The sequence below is a fragment of the Cetorhinus maximus genome, chromosome 5 (assembly GCF_964194155.1).
Source record: "Cetorhinus maximus chromosome 5, sCetMax3.hap1.1, whole genome shotgun sequence".
In the NCBI taxonomy this organism is placed as follows: domain Eukaryota; kingdom Metazoa; phylum Chordata; class Chondrichthyes; order Lamniformes; family Cetorhinidae; genus Cetorhinus; species Cetorhinus maximus.
The window spans coordinates 126,512,404-126,531,848 of NC_135883.1; the positions used below are offsets into that span (position 1 = coordinate 126,512,404).

Below are 19,445 nucleotides of genomic sequence, written 5' to 3' on the forward strand. Positions count from 1 at the left end.
GCTGGCTGCGCCTGTACGAGAGTGCCATCTAGCCTGCTTGCGAAATGCCGTTCAGTGAAATGGACGTTCTGGCTGCTGGGACAGGAGTCCATCAATTAATGGGGAATCCTTACATTTTAAAATCTTCCAAGCTGCTTTTAATAGCCGCCCAGGAGATTGGGGGCGATTCCAGGAGCCTCCCGGCCATTTCGGGAGGGTTGGAAACCCTACTTACAGACCTCAGGGTCACCCCAGGGCCCAGGGTAGTACTAGTCCTCACAACACCCCCATTCTCATAAAATGGGAGTCATGCCATGTGACATTGCTAAGATGTATTAAAAACACAACGCTTCTATTTCACAAAACAAATACAATGAGACTTAAAAACACTGGTAAGCATTGTCACTATTAGCTCCAGATCATGGAGAATGATATGAAACACCAGGAAGTAGATTTTCTTGGCAATGCTTTTTTATTCTCTTTAGAACTGCTCCAAGTTTTCCCTTGAGTGGGTTCTTGTACTTTCATGAAATCATAGCAGGTGTTCGTAACATTCAGTTTCCCCTTGGCTCTCAACTTTCCAGGAGTTTGTACCAGGAAATAAGAGATCCCTACGGATAACAGCAAATGCAATACATTAGAAACTACTTAAAAAAGACAAAAACACTGAATATGAACTTGTCTGTATCTCATTGCTAGTTAATTCACTTTCATGTTCTGCGTACAGAAACACCAACGTATATATCCTATATATTTTGGGACATTTATTATGTTAATTATCAGAAATGCAAAACAGCCAACAGTTGCAAGATACCTGGTATTATTGTAGCACAACATGAGCAACTTGGAGAGTAAACCAGGAAACAAACAAAGTATTTCCGGACTAGCATAATTACTCTATCACTAATACAGTATGACAGCCATACCGCAGTTCTTTATATTGAACTAATATATTCGTACTATTTCAACAGTCATCAAACATTTGAAGTGCAACAAACCTACGACACTATTTGAACGAAAGCAATTGGTCTCAATTGCTTTAAATGCTGTCTTACTTCCAGCATTGGATCCCACTTTGCTCGTACCCAGCTTCTCCTTTCTACCGTACCTCCCTCTTACCTCCATACTTGCTTTGGCATTTACAGTTCCTGAAGCAGCAGAGTTAACAGTTACAGTATTGAGCACAAGCTCATAGGAAAACAACCAGTACCCAGACTCCACGAACACCAGTCTCTGTGAAATAAAGTCCCAACTGAGGTTCATCTCCCCACGTTCTGGCTCTGCTACTCTCTTGCCTGGTGCAGGCCCAGATTTCTGGACTGTCATCTCTCTATTGTGTCTCTCTCGAAACTAGTGACTTGTACAGAACCAGAGAATTTTACAGAAGGCTGTCATGCCTATGCGGGATCTCAGATCCCAGATTTTTCCCCAATAACCTTGCAAATGAGTTCTCTTCAAATACATATCCAATTGGCCCTTGAAAGTTCCTATGAAATCAGATTTTGCGACCTTTTCAGGTAGAGTTCCAGATCATAACAACTCTCTGTGTGAAAAAATTTCTTCAAATTGTCCCTCTAGTTCTCTTGCCAATTATTTTAAATCTACTTGAAAAAAGGGAGCAGTTTCTCCCTACTGGGTCTTTCAAAACCCCTCATCATTTTGAACACCTCTATTCAGTCTCCTCTTAATCTTTGCTGCTCTAATGAGGACAATCTCAGCTTCTTCAATCTCTCCACATAATTGAAGTCCTTCAGCTCTAATTTCATCCTGGTAAAACTCCTCTGTACCCTCTCCAAGCCCTAATCATATTTACTTAAGTGTAGTGTCGTGTCTAGAGTTGTACAATATTCCAACTGAGGCCTACCCAGAAGGAAAAAACAGTTCGGACCAGTACTCTTATTTCCCAGTTTTCACTGGTGTTCCATTTTAAGGTATACAAGACTATTTCGGACCAGTACTCTTAATTCCCAGTTTTTACTAGTGTTCCGTTTAAGGTATACATAACCAGTTCGGACCAGTATTCTTATTTCCCAGTTTTTACTGTTTTATCCTTCTGGGTACTGTTAGGAAATAGAGACAGTTTAATTAAGTTATATTGGTATTTGTGGGTGCTAGGAATGAGTTTTAGCTTTAAAGTTTAAGTTTGATTTGTATTTATGTATCTGTGTTAAGAAAGGTCAAATTGAGTTTTAGTTTCACTTCAAAAGGTGCTTGCTTTTCTAATGAGAGTTTTATGACTTAAGAAGTTAAGCAAATGCAAGAGTAGGAAAAAAGTGCTGTTGCCTAGCAACAGGGGTCCAGAGAGACAAGTCCCTCCCACAGACACACAGACAAAGAGAAACAGCAGTTTGATTTTGGAAGCTGTTTGAGTTCAGTTGGTTTTGAAAGTTGCTGCCAGGAGAGACTGGAGCAAAAGGGTCAGATAGCCACTCCCAAGCTAAAGAAAAGACCCCAGATCCAGGGGAGTGGAACAGGAGAAAGTTCCAAGAAGACCTTCTAGACAAAGGAAGGACAGGAACCTGGAAAAGGCCCTGTTAAGTGAAGTTAAGAGTAAGGGGCAGAGCGAAGGGCTCCAAGCTTCAGATTTAAAGAGGCAAAAGCTGCAGAAAGCAGATTTAAAGCAAGAACAGCTTGTAAGAGGCAAGAAGGTCCAAAGAGACAGCTGAAGGTCTACAACTCTTTGCTATGGGCATGTGAAGCAGTGGTACTGTTGACGGGAGAGAATGTGTGGAAGACAGCTTGAATGCATGTGGTGACCCAGGGAAGAGGAACATCAGAAGGAGAGTTTGAAACCTTGGAGGTGAACATTTGTGGAAGGCATCTGAGAGAAAGCATCGGTTTAGGAGAAGATTCCGAAGCGAATTGATTGGAAACCCTCATGTGAATGACGGAGTTCAGTGAGACCGGTTGACTCATGGTGGGACAAGCATCAAGGGGAGTTGATGAGAGATCCATAGCATCAGATTGAGGTGGTATCTGTCACTTGGTTTCAGAGTGTGGTGTGTCTGACCACAGGGTCCCATAGGTTTACACAGACTGTGTACTTACTGTGAACATTAAAGTATAAGATAGTTTTTGTAACTTTTGTTGTCCTTACAAATCTGTATATAACTGTAAAGTATAGTTGTAGGCAAAGGAGTATTGTAATAGTTGTAATAATATTGTAATAGTTTTCTTGTTTAATAAATATTTTATGCTTTTGTTAAAAGTTCATTAGCTGACTCCTGTGACTCTGTTCAGTAGACCCTCTCCACGTATCTAAATGAACAAATAAAAGTTAGGATCTATCAAGCTGGGTTCCACTCTGAGATCAGGCTTGTCCAGTGGTAACCTCAGCTGGGGATCATAAGTACCCAGTGATTTTCAAAGATTTAGCATGACTATACACTTAGTATGCAAGGCTCTTACACTGTCTTTTGTGCATTATCTGTCTAACTGGTGCCTCTGCTTGTGCTGTGCGACTTACTTTCAGGTTTGTAGGCTTATAAAGATTTTATTGCATGTACACTTCTGATGGCTTACAGGCACTTTAACAGTGGGAAGCAAACATTATAGAAGCTGTGGAGACAGTATATTTACATGTAAATAACAGAAGAATCAGGGGAACTGGAAAAGGCCAAACTACATATTTAACCAGTAACAGATAACTGGCAACTTTGTTAGAGTTAGCAGTGGTATTCTGAATCCTCTTGCTACTTAAACAAATATGGACTAAAATCTCAGGCACACCTCTCCTTGCAACAGCAGACATTGATTCTGTGCATGAAAATATGGCTGATAGACAGTGTGAGGAACCCGTTTTTGTAAAATTTGAAAGACATTGAAGTTTGGACATTCTTACTCACAAGTTATTTTTAAAAGTTTGCAATATTAATTTGGGCTGTGAATATGCCATTTTTCAAGAAACCACGTGTCAAGATAGATGTCTGGCAGGGAACACCTGGAGAGGGAAGGGATACTTTGCATAAGTTAACAAAGAACTGCTGCTGCCAGGCTAGATACTCTCCCTGATTTGTTAAAAACACTTGGCCTGAGAAAACTATTCTCTGAACATCTTAGTCTTTAAAACTCTCAGGCAGATTGAGTGTGTGGGTGCCTTAGAAGCAGGCTCTGCCCTACCTTTGTTTTATAAGCAGGCTAGAGTGAGTTAAATTTTCCTCAGAAACATCTCATCAGGATAACTCATTTGTTTTTCTAAAAGTCTGCAAAGTTGTGATAAATAAGAATCATCAAGGATAGCTTCACCAAAAAATCCATCTGAACAAACTTCCAGATCTATTGTGACCAGAATTCTGTTAGATCAACAGCATCAAGATCGCTTCAAATTTTATCCTTTTAAAAGAAAATTTCCCATACTCCAGCCTCTGCAGGGGGCTATGTTTATTTTGTCCTGCTTTGTGTTTGTGTGTGTGTATGGGGGTTCAAAAGGGAATGGGTGACCATCAGGAACAGGAAAAGACTCAGGAAGGTAGTGCAGGAGTCCCCTGTGGTCATCCCCCTCTCTAACAGATATACTGCTTTGGATACTGTTGGTGGGGGGGACGGCCTCTCAGGGGAAAGCAGCAACAGCCAAGTTCACGTCACCGTGGGTGGCTCTGCTGCTCAGAGGGGTGGGAGGAAAACAAGTGGCAGGGCTATAGTGATAGGGGATTCAATAGTTGGGGGTACAGACAGACGCTTCTGTGGCCACAAACGTGAATCAAGGATGGTATGTTGCCTCCCTGGTGTCAGGGTCCAGGATGTCACGGAGTGGCTGCAGGACATTCTGGGGAGGGAAGGTAAGCAGCCAGTGGTCGTGGTACACATTGGTACCAACGACATAGGTAAACTAAGGGATGAGGACCTGCAAGCTCAGTACAGGAAGTTAGGAGATAAATTAAAATGCAGGACCTCAAATGTAGTCACCTCAGGATTATTCCCAGTTCCACGTGCTAGCGAGAACAGGAATAAGAGGATAGACCAAATGAACACGTGGCTGGAGAGATGGTGTAGCTGGGAGGGATTCAGATTCTTGAGGCACTGGGACCGGTTCTGGGGAAGATGGGACCTGTACAAACCGGACGGGCTGCACCCAGGCAGAGCTGGGACCAGTGTCCTTGCGGGGGCTTTTGCTAGTTCTGTTGGGGAGTATTTAAACTAGTGTGGCAGGGGTAAGAGATCCCAGGAGTAGGATCAGATAGATCAGATTCAGATCAGAAAAATGGAGGTAGAACATTAGCTGGGGACATTGTGATAGACATGGAGTTACCAGAGAAGCAAAGTTTAAAAAGTGTCCAGCAAGGGAAATTAACGGGGTTAAACTGTTTAAACTTCAATGCAGGGAGTATTACAAACAAGGTAGACGAGATAAGGGCACAGGTAGACACATGGCAGCAGGATGTCATTGCTATAACGGAGACCTGGCTAAAGGAGGGACAAAACTGGCAGCTTAATATCCCTGGTTATATAGTCTTCAGACATGATAAGGAGATAAAAAAAGAGGGGGGGTAGCACTAATGGTTAAAGAATCAATTCCAGTTGTGAGAAGGGATGATATACTAAATGGGTCAACAAACGAGGCTTTATGGATTGAGCTTAGAAATAAAAAAGGGGCAGTCACACTACTGGGAGTATACTACAGACCCCCAAATAGTGAAAGGGAGATAGAAGAACAAATATGTCGGCAAATTTCTGCTTGTAAGAACAAGAGGGCAATAATAGTAGGAGACTTCAACTATCCTAATATCAACCGAGATTCAAACAATATAAGGGGCACTGAGGGAGAAAAATTCATGCAGTGTGTCCAGGAAAATTTTTTCAACCAATTAGTGACAAACCCAATGAGAGGAAATGCAATTCTAGACCTAGTCTTGGGGAACGAAGAAGGGCAAGAGGGTGAAGTGACAGTTGGCGACCACATCGGGGACAGTGAACACAATTCAGTTAGATTTAGCATTACCATGGAAAAGGACAGAGATAAGGCAGGAGTAAAAGTTTTGAACTGGGGGAAGGCAAATTTTGCAGAAATGAGAAGGCACTTGGCTGAGGTGGACTGGACAGCACTGCTGGAGGATAAAACAGTGGAAAACCAGTGGGAAGCACTAAAAAGCGAGATCCTAATTGTACAAAGTAGACATGTCCCCTACAAAAATAAGAGTGGTACAGCCAAATCTAGACCCCCCTGGTTGTCTAGAGGAATACAGGGGAAGATCAAACAGAAAAAGCGTTTGATAGGCACATAGAACTAAGCACTGCAGATAGCCTAGACGAATATAGGAAGTGCAGGGACGAAGTAAAAAAAGAAATAAGGAAATCAAAGAGAGGGCATGAAAAAAGATTAGCAAGTAAAGTTAAAGATAACCCAAAGATGTTTTACCAATGCATTAATGCTAAAAGGTTAGTTAAGGAAAAGTGGGACCTATCAGAGATGAAGATGGAAACTTGTGTGTAGATGCAGAGGCTGTGGGAAGGGTTTTGAATGAATATTTTGTCTCCGTGTTTACAAAGGAAAGGGAGGATGTAGATATAGTAGTCCAGGAGGAACACTGCGAGATATTGGATGGGACAGTCATAAAAATAGAGGAAGTACTCGGAGGGTTGAAATCCTTGAAAGTTGATAAGTCACCAGGTTCTATGTGGATTGTTTCCGAGGCTGCTGAAGGAAGTCAGGGAGGAGATAGCAGATGCTCTGAGGATGATTTTCCAATCTTCACTAAATACAGGGTAGGTACCAGAAGACCGGAGAAATGCAAACGTAGTTCCATTGTTTAAAAAGAGATCAAAAGAAATGCCAAACAATTATAGGCCAGTTAGTCTTACATTGGTGGTGAGCAAATTAGTAGAATCAATCCTGAGGATTAACTGTCATGTGGAAAGGCATGGACTAGTCAGGGATGGTCAGCATGGATTGGTTAAAGGAAGGTCTTGCCTCACAAACTTGATTGAATTCTTTGAGGAAGTGACAAGAAGGGTTGATGAAGGTAGTGCAGTGGATGTTGTGTACATGGATTTTAGCAAGGCATTTGACAAGGTCCCACATGGCAGATTGGTCAGGAAAGTAAAAGCCCATGGGATTCAGGGTAATGTGGCAAACTGGATAAAAGGCTGGCTTTGTAACAGGAAACAAAGGGTAATGGTCAATGGATGCCCTTGCTAATGGAAAGTTGTCTCAAGTGGTGTTCCACAGGGCTCGGTGTTGGGGCCCTTGCTGTTTGTGTTATATATTAACGATATGGACGTGAACGTGGGGGGCATGATTGGGAAATTTGCAGATGACACAAAGATTGGCTGAGTAGTGGATAGTGTAGAGGATAGCCATAATCTCCAAAACGATATAGATGGGTTGGTGGAGTGGGCGGTAAAGTGGCAGATGGATTTTAACATAGAGAAGTGTGAGGTCATACATTTAGGGAGGTCAAAAAGTTACAGGGATTACACAATAAATGGGAATATACTAAGAGGGGCAGATGAAGTGAGAGATCTTGGCATACAAGTACACAGGTCCCTGAAAGCAGCAGTTCAAATAGACAAGGCATATGGAATGCTCTCCTTCATTGGCAGAGGTATAGAATATAAAAGTAAGGATATAATGTTGGAATTGTATAAAACACTGGTGAGGCCACAACTGGAGTATTGTGTGCAGTTCTGGTCACCACATTACAGGAAGGACGTAATGGCTCTGTAGAGAGTGCAGAAGAGGTTTACAAGAATGTTGCAGGGGTTCGAAAAGTGTAGCTACAAGGAGAGATTGGATAGGTTGGGGTTATTTTCCTTAGAACAAAGAAGGCTGAGAGGTGACATGATTGAAGTGTACAAAATTATGAGGGGAATAGATAGAGTGGACAGGATAAAATTGTTTCCCTTGGTGGAGAATTCTAGAACCAGGGGACATAGATTCAAGATAAGTGGCAGAAGGTGTAGGGGGAACATGAGGAAGAACTTTTTTACGCAGAGGGTAGTGGGTGTCTGGAATTTGCTGCTCAAGTTGGTGGTAGAGGCAGAAACCTTAAACTCTTTTAAGAAGTACCTGCACCTTAAGTGCTGTAAGCTGCAGGGCTATGGGCCGGGTGCAGGAAGGTGGGATTAGAAAGGGCACCTGGGTGTCCTCGGGCTGGCATGGACAAGATGGGCCGAATGGCCTCCTTCTGTACTGTAACTTTTCTATGGTTCTAAATATATGTTTTTTAAAAAAGAGGAAAATTGTACACTTCTAAATTACAACTTATATATTAACCGGTTCATTAATTTGTTTTTTTTATAGTATTTTGTTTTATAATATATCAATATTCTTTCTGTGTTTACTGAAAAAACTTGGTTTGAGTCTTTTTAGGCTGGGAATAACAATGTCAAAGGTAAATAATTGACCAGTTTTGCGGGTGAATTAAACATGTAAACTATTGTTATGGCCTATGGGGAAGTGGTGCTAGAATTAACTGTGCACTCCTCCCATCTTGGTCCGTAACATAGGGCAGAATTTTTAGGTCGGCAGCCAGGCATATGCCCGACCCCATCGGACGTGACATTGTGCAAGATGACCTCCGGCGGGTGTCCCAACATCATCTCGCTCTCACGCAATATTTCGGTCGGCAGGTGCGCACAAAAGTTGGAAGCGTGCCCAGCAACAATTAAGAGGTCAATTAGTGTAATTAAAGTTGCAATTGTCTCCGAATTTTCATGTTCCATCCAACCTTACGCCTGGCGAATCAGCCAGGCGGACTTTGCATTTTTCATGGAACCTCATCCAAGGGCAAGATGAGGTTTCCGTTTTTAAATAAAAAAACTACAGACAGCATTTTTATCATGTATACGTTCAGGTATGCTTGGACATTTTTCTCCTGGTTTGAAAAACTTTAATTGTTTTCAAGTCTTCAGCTCCGAGGCAGCTCTCTGCCTTCAGGGAGCTTTCATTCAGTGCTTGCCCATGCTTACGTCAGCGCCCGCCCTCCTCCCGCCCCCACCCCGGCAGTGCTGAGCATTTCAGCATGCGCTTCATGCTAGCTGGCCGTTAATTGGCCAGCCAGCATGAAATCACGGTTGGAGGCCGATTGCGGTCGGCGGTCCGCTCCCTGATCGGCCAATCGCGCCCGCCTGCTAACCTAAAAATTCTGCCCATAAGATTAGGGTCTTTCACGGGATTTGAAGCATGGGCAATGAATGATTGAATGCAGATTAATAATTTTTAAATGATAAAAAGACAGATACTTAGGTTTCTGATTCATTCGTAACCAACATGGCTTTTGTAAAGATGGAAGACTTAGCCCTGACTGGTTTACAAGAAGTAACCAAGGCTAAGCTAAGGGAATTGACAGATAATTTGAAGTTAGAATCAACCGAAGAGGCGAGAAAAGCAGACATAGCTGAGGTAATTGCACAGCTTTTGAAATTGGATGGGATACAAGAGAGACCACATTCTCCAGGGGGTGAGTCAATTGAGTTAGCTAGGATTTGGTTGCAAATGAATACAAAAAGGAAATGAAAAAACTTAAACTTGAACAGGAAAGAGCAGAAATAGAACGATCACTTAAGCAGCTAGAACTGGAATTTCAGGCAAGAGAAAAGGAACAAGAATGGGAATACCAGCTTAAAAGGCTGGAATTTAAAACAGAGGCACCAGAGGCGTCTGCGGATGGACTTATCTCAACCTGGATACCAGTGGGGAGATGTTTGAATTTGTATATGCCCTGCCAAACTTGCAGGAAAGGGACGTAGAGGCATTCTTCATTTCATTTGAGAAGGTAGCTAAGCAAATGAAGTGGCCAAAAGGAAACTGGATATTGTTCCTGCAAAGTGGGTTAGTGGGCAGAGATTATGAGGTTTATGCATCACTTTCAAAAGAGGTGTCTATGGGTTATGATCCAGCAAAGAAGGATATTCTTAGTGCATATGGGTTGGTCCCTGAGGCATACAGGCAAAAATTTTGAAAAATAAGGAAGCAGCCTGGGCAGACCTACATTGAATTTGAGAGGGTAAAGCAAACTAACTTTGATCGTTGGATACGGGCACTAAAGGTAGAGGCCATGTATGAGGCCCTTAGGGAAATAATTCTCCTGGAGGAATTTAAAAATTCACTCCCTCCAGTGGGAGAGAACCAGAAGGTTTCAACAGCTAGACAGGCGGCAGAGATGGCTGATAACTACGAGCTTGTTGATAAATCCAAACCCTTTTTCCATCACCCCCACAAACACAAGAAGGATAGAAAGTGGAAGGGTGAAAGGAAGGCAAGTAGCCAGGGAAGAGAAGGGACAACTGAGAATGTGCTGAAATTTCCTCCTCAGACCAGAAAGGAAAGTTCTGAGGGTGGGAGTGACATCTGAAGGCCTAAGGATTTCCATTGTAACAAGGTGGGACACATTCAGGGAAATTGGTGGAAGTTACATGGAAAATCCATGGGACTTATTGGGGTACGTAAAGATGATTCAGGAAAAAAAGCCCCAACTGAAAATATAACTGATCAAGTTGTAATATCAACTGCAGCTGTGAATCCAAGTGCGAACACTGATGTGAACAAGATACCTGAAAGCCATAGGGAATTCTTGTCAAAGGGAAAAGTAACTCCTATTCCCCAAGTGAATCAAGGGAACAGAGCAGTTGCAGGAAAAGGTTCCAGGAATTTTTCCTTCTTGTGTCATGACCCGAGCAATGGCTAAACAAGTTCCATCGTCAGGGGTAAAATTGGCACCACAAACAGATATTTGGCTATCTGAAACTTTCTTTGGGGCTCTGGACAATCCAAACGAAATGTTCAGTAAGTCGTCTCTGACTGAGGCTGAGAAAGCCGATCCAGAATGAAGTAAAGTTTCTCAAACAAAGATGCAGGAATTGGCAGGAAAAAAAAAACTGAAATCCAAAAATTTCAACCAGGGGATGAAGTGTTAGTGTTATTGCCTTTACAGTAGGATCCCCTGAAAGCATGGTTCAATGGCCCATACAAGGTAGTTAAGAGTGTTAGTAAAGGAAATTATTTGACAGACACCCCAGATAACAGGAAAAAGAATTGTCTATGTCACATCAACATGTTGAAACCATACCGTCAAAGAGAGGATGATAGAAAGGAGCAGGTATGTCAGGTAGTAAGGAGAGCGGAGGATGAAGGAGACAGTGAGAGGGAGGCAGAAGGAGATTTAGACAGTTCACCAATTGAAGCTCCTGCTGTTCCATTAGCTAATTCTGAAATATTAGGACAGTTAGACACCATGTTCTCATACTTAGAGGTAGGACAACGAGAAGATCTGGTGAGGTTACTTACGAAATTCAAAGGAATCTGCAGGGAAGAACCAGAGTGTACAACTTTAGCCACGCATGACATGCATATAGGGAAGCTGTCTGCTATAAAACAACAGTCTTATTGTTTAAGCCCAGAGAAAAAGGCTCAGGTAGAAGCGGAAATCCAACATGTTGAAAAATCACTTAATTGAACCGAGTCAAAGCAGTTGGAGTTCTCCTGTAGTCTTAGTAACTAAACCTGATGGGTCAACCAGATTCTGTATAGATTACAGAAAGGTTAATAAAACAATGAAACAGACACTTACCCAGTCCCTTGTTTAGAATATAGATTTACTGACAGGATACTGGCAAGTACCTTTAGCATCATGAGCTAAGGCTTTTGTCACACGAATGGGCTATGCGAATGCGAAGTGATGGCACTTGGGCTAAGACATGCTCCAGCCACTTCCCAAAGACCAATGAATCAGGTTATAAGTAATGTTCCTAACTGTGCTTTATCTGGATGATGTATTGGTTTACAGCAGCAGTTGGGAAGATCACTTAAACCAATTGGAAGTCCTATATAAAAAATTATAATCAGCAGATCTCGCAACAAACTTTGCCAAAAGTGAGTTTGCAAAAGCTTGAATAACCTACTTTTTTAAATTCACTCATGAAATGTGGGCTTTGATGGCTGGGCCAGCATTTATTTCGTATCCCTAGTTGCCCTTGGGGAGGTGGTGGTCAGCTGCCTTCTTGAGCCGCTGCAGTCCATGTAGTGTAGGTACACCCAGAGTGCTGTTAGGGAGGGAGGGCCAGTATTTTGGCCCAGCAACAGTGAAGGAACAGCGATATATTTCCAAGTCAGGGTTGACTTGGAGGGGAACTTCCAGTTGGTGGTGTCCCCATTTATCTGTTGCCTACGTCCTTCTAGATGGTCGCGGTCATGGGTTTGGGAGCTGCCGTCGAAGGAGCCTTGGTGAATCCCTGCAGTGTATCTTGTAGATGGTATGCACTGCTGCTACCGTGCATCGGTGGTGGAGGGAGTGAATGTTTGTGGATGAGGTGCCAATCAAGTGGGCTGCTTTGTCCCGGACGGTGTCAAGCTTCTTGAGTGTTGTAGGAGCTGCACTCATCCAGGCAAGTGGCGAGTATTCCATCGCACTCCTGACTTGTGTCTTGCAGATGGAGGACAGGCTTTGGAGGGGGGGAGGGTCAGGAGATGGTTACTCATCTCAGGATTCCTAGCCTTGATTTGCTCTTGTATCCACAGTATTTATATGGCTAGTCCAGTTCAGTTTCTGGTCAGTTGTAACCCCCAAGATATTGATAGTGGGGGCTTCAGTGATGGTAATGCCATTGAACATCAAGGGGCGATGGTTAGATTCTCTCTTGTTGGAGATGGGCATTGTCTGGCACTTGTGTGGCATGAATGTTACTTACCACTCGTCAGCCCAAGTCTGGATATTGTCCAGGTTTTGCTGCATTTGGACATGGACTGCTTCAGTATATGAGGAGTCTCAAATGGTGCTGAACATTGTGCAAGCATCAACGAACATCCCCACTTCTGATCTTATGATGGAAGGAAGGTCATTGATGAAGCAGCTGAAGATGGTTGGGCCAAGGACACTACCCTAAGGAACTCCTGCACTGATGTCCTGGAGCTGAGATGACTGACCTCCAACAAACACAACCATCTTCCTTTGTGCTAGGTATGACTCCAACCAGCGAAGAGTTGTCCCCGATTCCCATTGACTCCAGTTTTGCTAGGGCTCCTTGATGCCCACTCAGTCAAATGCGGCTTGGATGTCAAGGGCAGTCACTCTCACCTCACCTCGGGAGTTCAGGTCTTTTGTCCATGGTTGAACCAAGGCTGTAATGAGGTCAGGAGCTGAGTGGCCCTGGCGGAATCCAAACTGGGCTTCAGTGAACAGGTTATTACTTAAAGCAGTGCCGCTTGATAGTACTGTTGATAACCCCCTCCGTTACTTTACTGATGATTGAGAGGAGACTGATGGGGCGGTAAATGGTTGGGTCGGATTTGTCCTACTTTTTGTGTACAGGACATACCTAGGCAATTTTCCATACAGCTGGGTAGAAGCCAGTGTTGTACTGAAACAGTGTGGCTAGGGGCATGGCAAATTCTGGAGTATAATTCTTCAGTATTATTGCCGGAATATTGTCAGGGCCCATAGCTTTTGCGGCATCCAGTCCCTTCAGTAATTTCTTGATATCACGTGGAGTTAATCAAACTGGCTGAAGACTGGCATCTGTGATGCTGAGGAGCTCTGGAGGAAGCCGAGATGGATCTTCCACTCGGCACTTCTGGCTGAAGATAGTAGCAAAACCTTCAGCCTTATCTTTTGCACTGATGTGCTGGGCTCCCCGATCATTGAGGATGGGGATATTTGTGCAGCCTCCTCCTCCAGTGAGTTGTTTAATTGTCGACCACCATCCACAATTGGATGTGGCAGGACTGCAGAGCTTAGATCTGATCCGTTGGTTGTGGGATCGCTTAGCTCTATCACTTGCTGCTTATGCTATTAGCACGCAAGTATTCCTGTGTTATAGCTTCACCAGGTTAACACCACGTTTTTAGGTATTCCTGGTGCTGCTCCTGGCATGCCCTTCATTGCACCAGGGTTGATCCCCTGGCTTCATGTTAATGCTAGAGTGGGGGATTTGCTGGGCCATGAGGTTACAGATTGTGCTCAAGTGCTGTTCTGCTGCTGCTGATGGCCAATAACGCCTCATGGATGCCCAGTCTTGAGATGCTAGATCTGTTCGAAATCTATTCCATTTAGCATGGTGGTAGTGCCACACAACACGATTGAGGGTATCCTCAATGCGAAGATGGGACTTCGTCTCCACAACGACTGTGCGGTGGTCACTCCTACCAATACTGTTATGGGCAGATGCATCTGCGGCAGGCAGATTGGTGAGGATGAGGTCAAGTATGTTTTTCCCTCTTGTTGGTTCCCTCATCACCTGCCGCAGACTCAGTCTAGCAGCTATATCCTTTAGGACTCGGCCAACTCGGTCAGTAGAGGTGCTACCGAGCCACGTTTGGTGATGGACATTGAAGTCCCCCACCCAGAGTACATTCTGCACCCTTGCCACCCTCAGTGCTTCCTCTAGTGGTGTTCAACATGGAGGAGCACTGATTCATCAGCTGAGGGAGGGCAGTACATGGTAATCAGGAGGTTTCCTTGCCCATGTTTGACCTGATGCCATGAAATTTCATGGGGGCCGGAGTCGATGTTGTAGACTCCCAAGGCAACTCGCTCCCCACTGTATACCACAGTGCCGTCACCTCTGCTGGGTCTTTCCTGCCAGTGGGACAGGACATACCCAGGGATGGAATTGGTAGTGTCTGGGACATTATCTGTAAGATATGATTCCGTGAGGATGACTATGTCAGGCTGTTGCTTGACTAGTCTGTGAAATAGCTCTCCCAATTTCGGCACTAACCCCCAGATGTTAGTAAGGAGGGTTTTGCAGGGTCAAAAGGGCTGTTTGCCATTGTTGTTTCCGGTGCCTAGGTCGATGCCCAGTGGTCCGTCCGGTTTCTTTCCTTTTTTGTAACTTTGTCGCAGTTTGTTACAACTGAGTAGCTTGCTAGGCTATTTCAGATTGTTTAAGAGTCAGCCACATTGCTGTGGGTCTAGAGTCACACGCAGGCCAGACCAGGTAAGAATGGTAGATTTCCTTCCCGAAAGGACATTAGTGAACTAGATGGGATTTTTACAACAATCAACAATGGTTTCATGGTAATCATTAGGCTTTTAATTTCAGATTTTTATTGAATTCAAATTCCACCATCTGCCCAGAGCATTACCCAGGGTCTCTGGATTACTAGTCCAGCGATAATACCACTATACCATCGCCTCCCCTTAAGGCATGTCATAGGGCAAGGACAAGTACTGCCAAGAGCAGCGAAGGTACAGGCTTTGGTAGAATTCCCTGCCCCTAAAACTAAACAGGAAATCATGAAATTTTTGTAATGTGCGGCTTCTATTGTAAGTTTGTGCCAAATTTCAGCACAATAGCTGCTTCACTAACAGACTTATTACAAAAGAAGTCGAAGGTAGTATGCTCAAGGGAGTGCCAGACAACTTTCGAGAGGTTGAAGGTAATTTTGACTCATGAAACTGGTGTTGGCTGCCCCTAACTTCACTAAACCCTTCAAGGTGGTAATCGATGCCAGTGACTTGGGGTAGGTGCGGTCTTATTACAAGATGATGAATCAGGCATAGAAAAGCGAGTGGGATACTTTTCTAAAAATTGAAATTAGCATAAAAAAAGATATTCTACTGTAGAAAAGGAAACCCTGGGATTGTTACGGGCTCTAAAACATTTTGAGATATATGTCCAATTTTGAGATATATGCAAAGAAACCTTTACACATATTTAACATAATCCCCTGCCCTTTTTATAGAAAAATTTAAGACTCAGAATGCCAGACTATTTCAATAGAGTTTGTTACTATTGTCTTATAACTTGAAGATTGTTCATATTGATGGAAAAGATAGAAGCAAAATACTGCAGATGCTGGAAATCTGATGGATTTTTAATAGGTCTAGAAGTTCCTTCAGGCAGATTTTGTGAAACTGTCCTTGATGACTCTTATTTATCACAACTTTGCAGACTTTCAAAAAAACTGGTGAGTTATCCTGATGCGACGTTTATGAGGAAAGTTTAACTTACTCTAGACTGCATGCAACACAAAGGTGGGGCAGAGAGAGGGAGAGAGAGTCTTTTTCTTGCAGCCTGCTTCCTTTAAGGCACCCACACTCTCACTCTGCCTAACAGTTTTAAAGACTAAGATGTTCAGAGAATACTTTTCTTAGGCCAGGTGTTTTTAACCAACAGGAACAGTCTTTAGCCTGGCAGCAGCAGTTCTTTGTTAAGAAGATAAACAAAGTATAAAATGTGTTTCATTACAAAACATATAGAACATATATATAAAAATTTTAAACATGTAGTCATCCATTCTCTCTCATTCCTTATACAGAATCTCAGTATAATATAGAAATTAAAAGATCAGAACCTATACAAACAAAAATTACATTCTGGCTAACGCATCAGCAATTACATTATCTGTTCTAGCAATAACCCAGACTTTGCATGACCCAGACCTTCCTGTCGCTTGCCATTCCAACACACCATCTTGTTCTCATACCCACATGTCCGTCCTCGGCCTGCTACAATTTTCCAGTGAAGCCAAACGCAGATTGGAGGAACAGCACCTCATCTTCCGATTAGGCACTTTATAGCCTTCCAGACTTAACATTGAGTTCAACAACTTCAGTCCATGAAATATCTCCTCCACCTTTACCTCTTATTTAATCCAATTTTAATTTTTTTTTTGTATTTCTTTCTCCCTGTATTTATCCTTTTCCCCCAACACCCGCCACAGGGCCATCTGTCGCTTGTTTCTATGTTGCGCTTTCACAGAGCGCCGACCCTTGTTCGGCTTTTAACACATTCAGATATCTTACCTTTATGCCACTATCAGCACCTTCTTTAGTCTTTAACACTGCCATCAATACTCCCTTTGACTTGTTACTTGACGTCTTTGTCAATCTCTCCTGAGCTCCCACCTATTCCTGACCTTCTACTTTGCTCCACCTGCTCCACCCCACCTTAAACAGTACCCATCACATTTCTGATAAAAGCAAAAAACTGCGGATGCTGGAAATCCAAAACAAAAACAAAAATACCTGGAAAAACTCAGCAGGTCTGGCAGCATCTGCGGAGAGGAACACAGTTAACGTTTCGAGTCCGAATGACCCTTCAACAGAACTAAGTACAAGTAGAAGAGGGGTGAAATATAAGCTGGTTTAAGGGGGGGTGGGACAAGTAGAGCTGGATAGAGGGCCAGTGATAGGTGGAGATAACCAAAAGACGTCACGGACAAAAGGACAAAGAGGTGTTGAAGGTGGTGATATTATCTAAGGAATGTGCTAATTAAGGGTAGAAAGCAGGACAAGCAAGGTACAGATAGCCCTAGTGGGGGTGGGGTGGGGTGAAGGAATCAAAAAAGGCTAAAAGGTAGAGATAAAACAATGGATAGAAATACATTTAAAAATAATGGAAGTAGGTGGGAAAAGAAAAATCTATATAAATTATTGGGAAAAAAAAGGGAGGGGGGAAATCGGAAAGGGAGTAGGGATGGAGGAAAGAGTTCATGATCTAAAATTGTTGAACTCAATATTCAGTCCGGAAGGCTGTAAAGTGCCTAGTTGGAAGATGAGGTGCTGTTCCTCCAGTTTGCGTTGAGCTTCACTGGAACAATGCAGCAAGCCAAGGACGGACATGTGGGCATGAGAGCAGGGTGGAGTGTTGAAATGGCAAGCGACAGGGAGGTCTGGGTAATGTTTGCGGACAGACCGAAGGTGTTCTGCAAAGCGGTCACCCAGTCTGCATCTGGTCTCTCCAATGTAGAGGAAACCCGCATTGGGAGCAACGAATGCAGTAGACTAAATTGAGGGAAGTGCAAGTGAAATGCTGCTTCACTTGAAAGGAGTGTTTGGGCCCTTGGACGGTGAGGAGAGGGGAAGTAAAGGGGCAGTGTTGCACCTTCTGCGGTTGCATGGGAAGGTGCCGTGGGAGGGGGTTGAGGTGTAGGGGGTGATGGAGGAGTGGACCAGGGTGTCCCGGAGGGAACGATCCCTGCGGAATGCCGCCAGGGGGGGTGAAGGGACGATGTGTTTGGTGGTGACATCATGCTGGAGTTGGCGGAAATGGCAGAGGATGATCCTTTGAATGCGGAGGCTGGTGGGGTGATAAGTGAGGACAAGGGGGACCCATTCATGTTTCTGGGAGGGAGGAGAAGATGTGAGGGCGGATGCGCGGGAGATGGGCCGGACACGGTTGAGGGCCCTGTCAACCACCATGGGTGGAAAACCATCACATTTCTACTTCTCTTTAGCTCTGAAGAAGTTATATAGACTTGAAACATTAACTCTGTTTCTCGCTCCACTGTTGCTGCCGGACTTGCTGAGTTTTTCCAGCATTTTCTGTTTTTATTTCAGTTTTCCAGCATCCACAGTATTTTGCTTTTATCTTAATATTTTTTCTGTATTAACTGAAAGAAGCCTGGTTTGAGTCTTTTTGGGAACAACAGTGTCAATGGTAAATAATTGGCCAGTTTTGCGGGTGAATTAAACATTTAAACTCTTATTATGACCTGTGGAGGAGTGGTGCTAGAATTAACTGCACACACCTCCCATCTCGCTCATAACATAAGAACAGTCCATGATCCAGTAATTCATGCTGGCTTACTACTGAACCGGTCTGTTGATTTCGGTTTCAGGTTTTCTACAGCAAATGTTGAATCAGGTGAAACGGTCAATGAATCTGAGTGAGGAACTCCATGATCTATAAACCCTTCAGCTAACCGTTCGACGATTGTTGGGCAGCTGATGTTACCATGAGAAAGACCATGCACTGATGAGGAAAGGTAGGGTACAGGCAGCGATAACTCCTTGCTGATCTCCCAGCATTCGAAGAAATTTTGTGGATAATCAAAAATACAAAAATCTCAATTTTCCTCTGTATGTAATTAGTTTTCAATTGTGATTTATATGAACTATTGATCTACTTGCTGACTCCATACTGCATTTAGATTAAATTGTTCACAATGTAAAAATGAATAAGATTTCCACAAAAGTGGTTAGAGTCTTAAAATGTGGTTAGGAGTGAAAAACGGACAATGTATTTAGAGTACTAAAGTATATTTATAAAAAGACAGTTGAAAACACATTATAATCAGGATCTTGCATTTGCATTTTAAGATCAAGTTTTGTGTTCACCTACCCGAGTATTGGATAGCTAAGAATTATTTCACTCTTAATATGAAGGGCAGGGCACACCTGACAGAGTGGGACCACTTTTAAACCATCCCAACAATGTATCTTTTGTGTGATATCGTCCATACTAACTAATTTATATCGACTAAGAACAGCACTAAAACTAATCAAACTCATTTCAAATACAGCACTTACAGCTATGAGAAAGCAGAAATATCAATTTTCACTCGATCAATTTTCGGCTGAATTTGAAGTTACATAATAAGGTCAAAAGTAGGGATGTTTGCTGATGATTGTACAGTGTTTACCACCAATCACGACTCTTCAGATACTGAAGCAGTCCATGTCCAAATGCCACAGGACCTGGACAACATTCAGACTTGGGCTGATAAGTGGCAAGTAATATTCACACCACACAAGTGACAGGCCATGACCATCTCCAACAATAGAGAATCTAACATCTCCCCTTGA

General features: G+C 43.2%; 1 protein-coding gene across 1 annotated transcript in view; it reads right to left on the bottom strand.

Moving 5' to 3' along the window:
* Positions 1–429: 429 nt before the first annotated feature.
* The window catches only part of bckdhb (branched chain keto acid dehydrogenase E1 subunit beta), a 370,867-nt gene continuing 351,851 nt past the window's right edge, over positions 430–19,445 (bottom strand). The window contains exon 12 of the transcript XR_013576645.1: positions 430–590. The gene's annotated coding sequence lies outside the window, so the exon portion shown is untranslated. The remainder of the gene's footprint in view (positions 591–19,445) is intronic.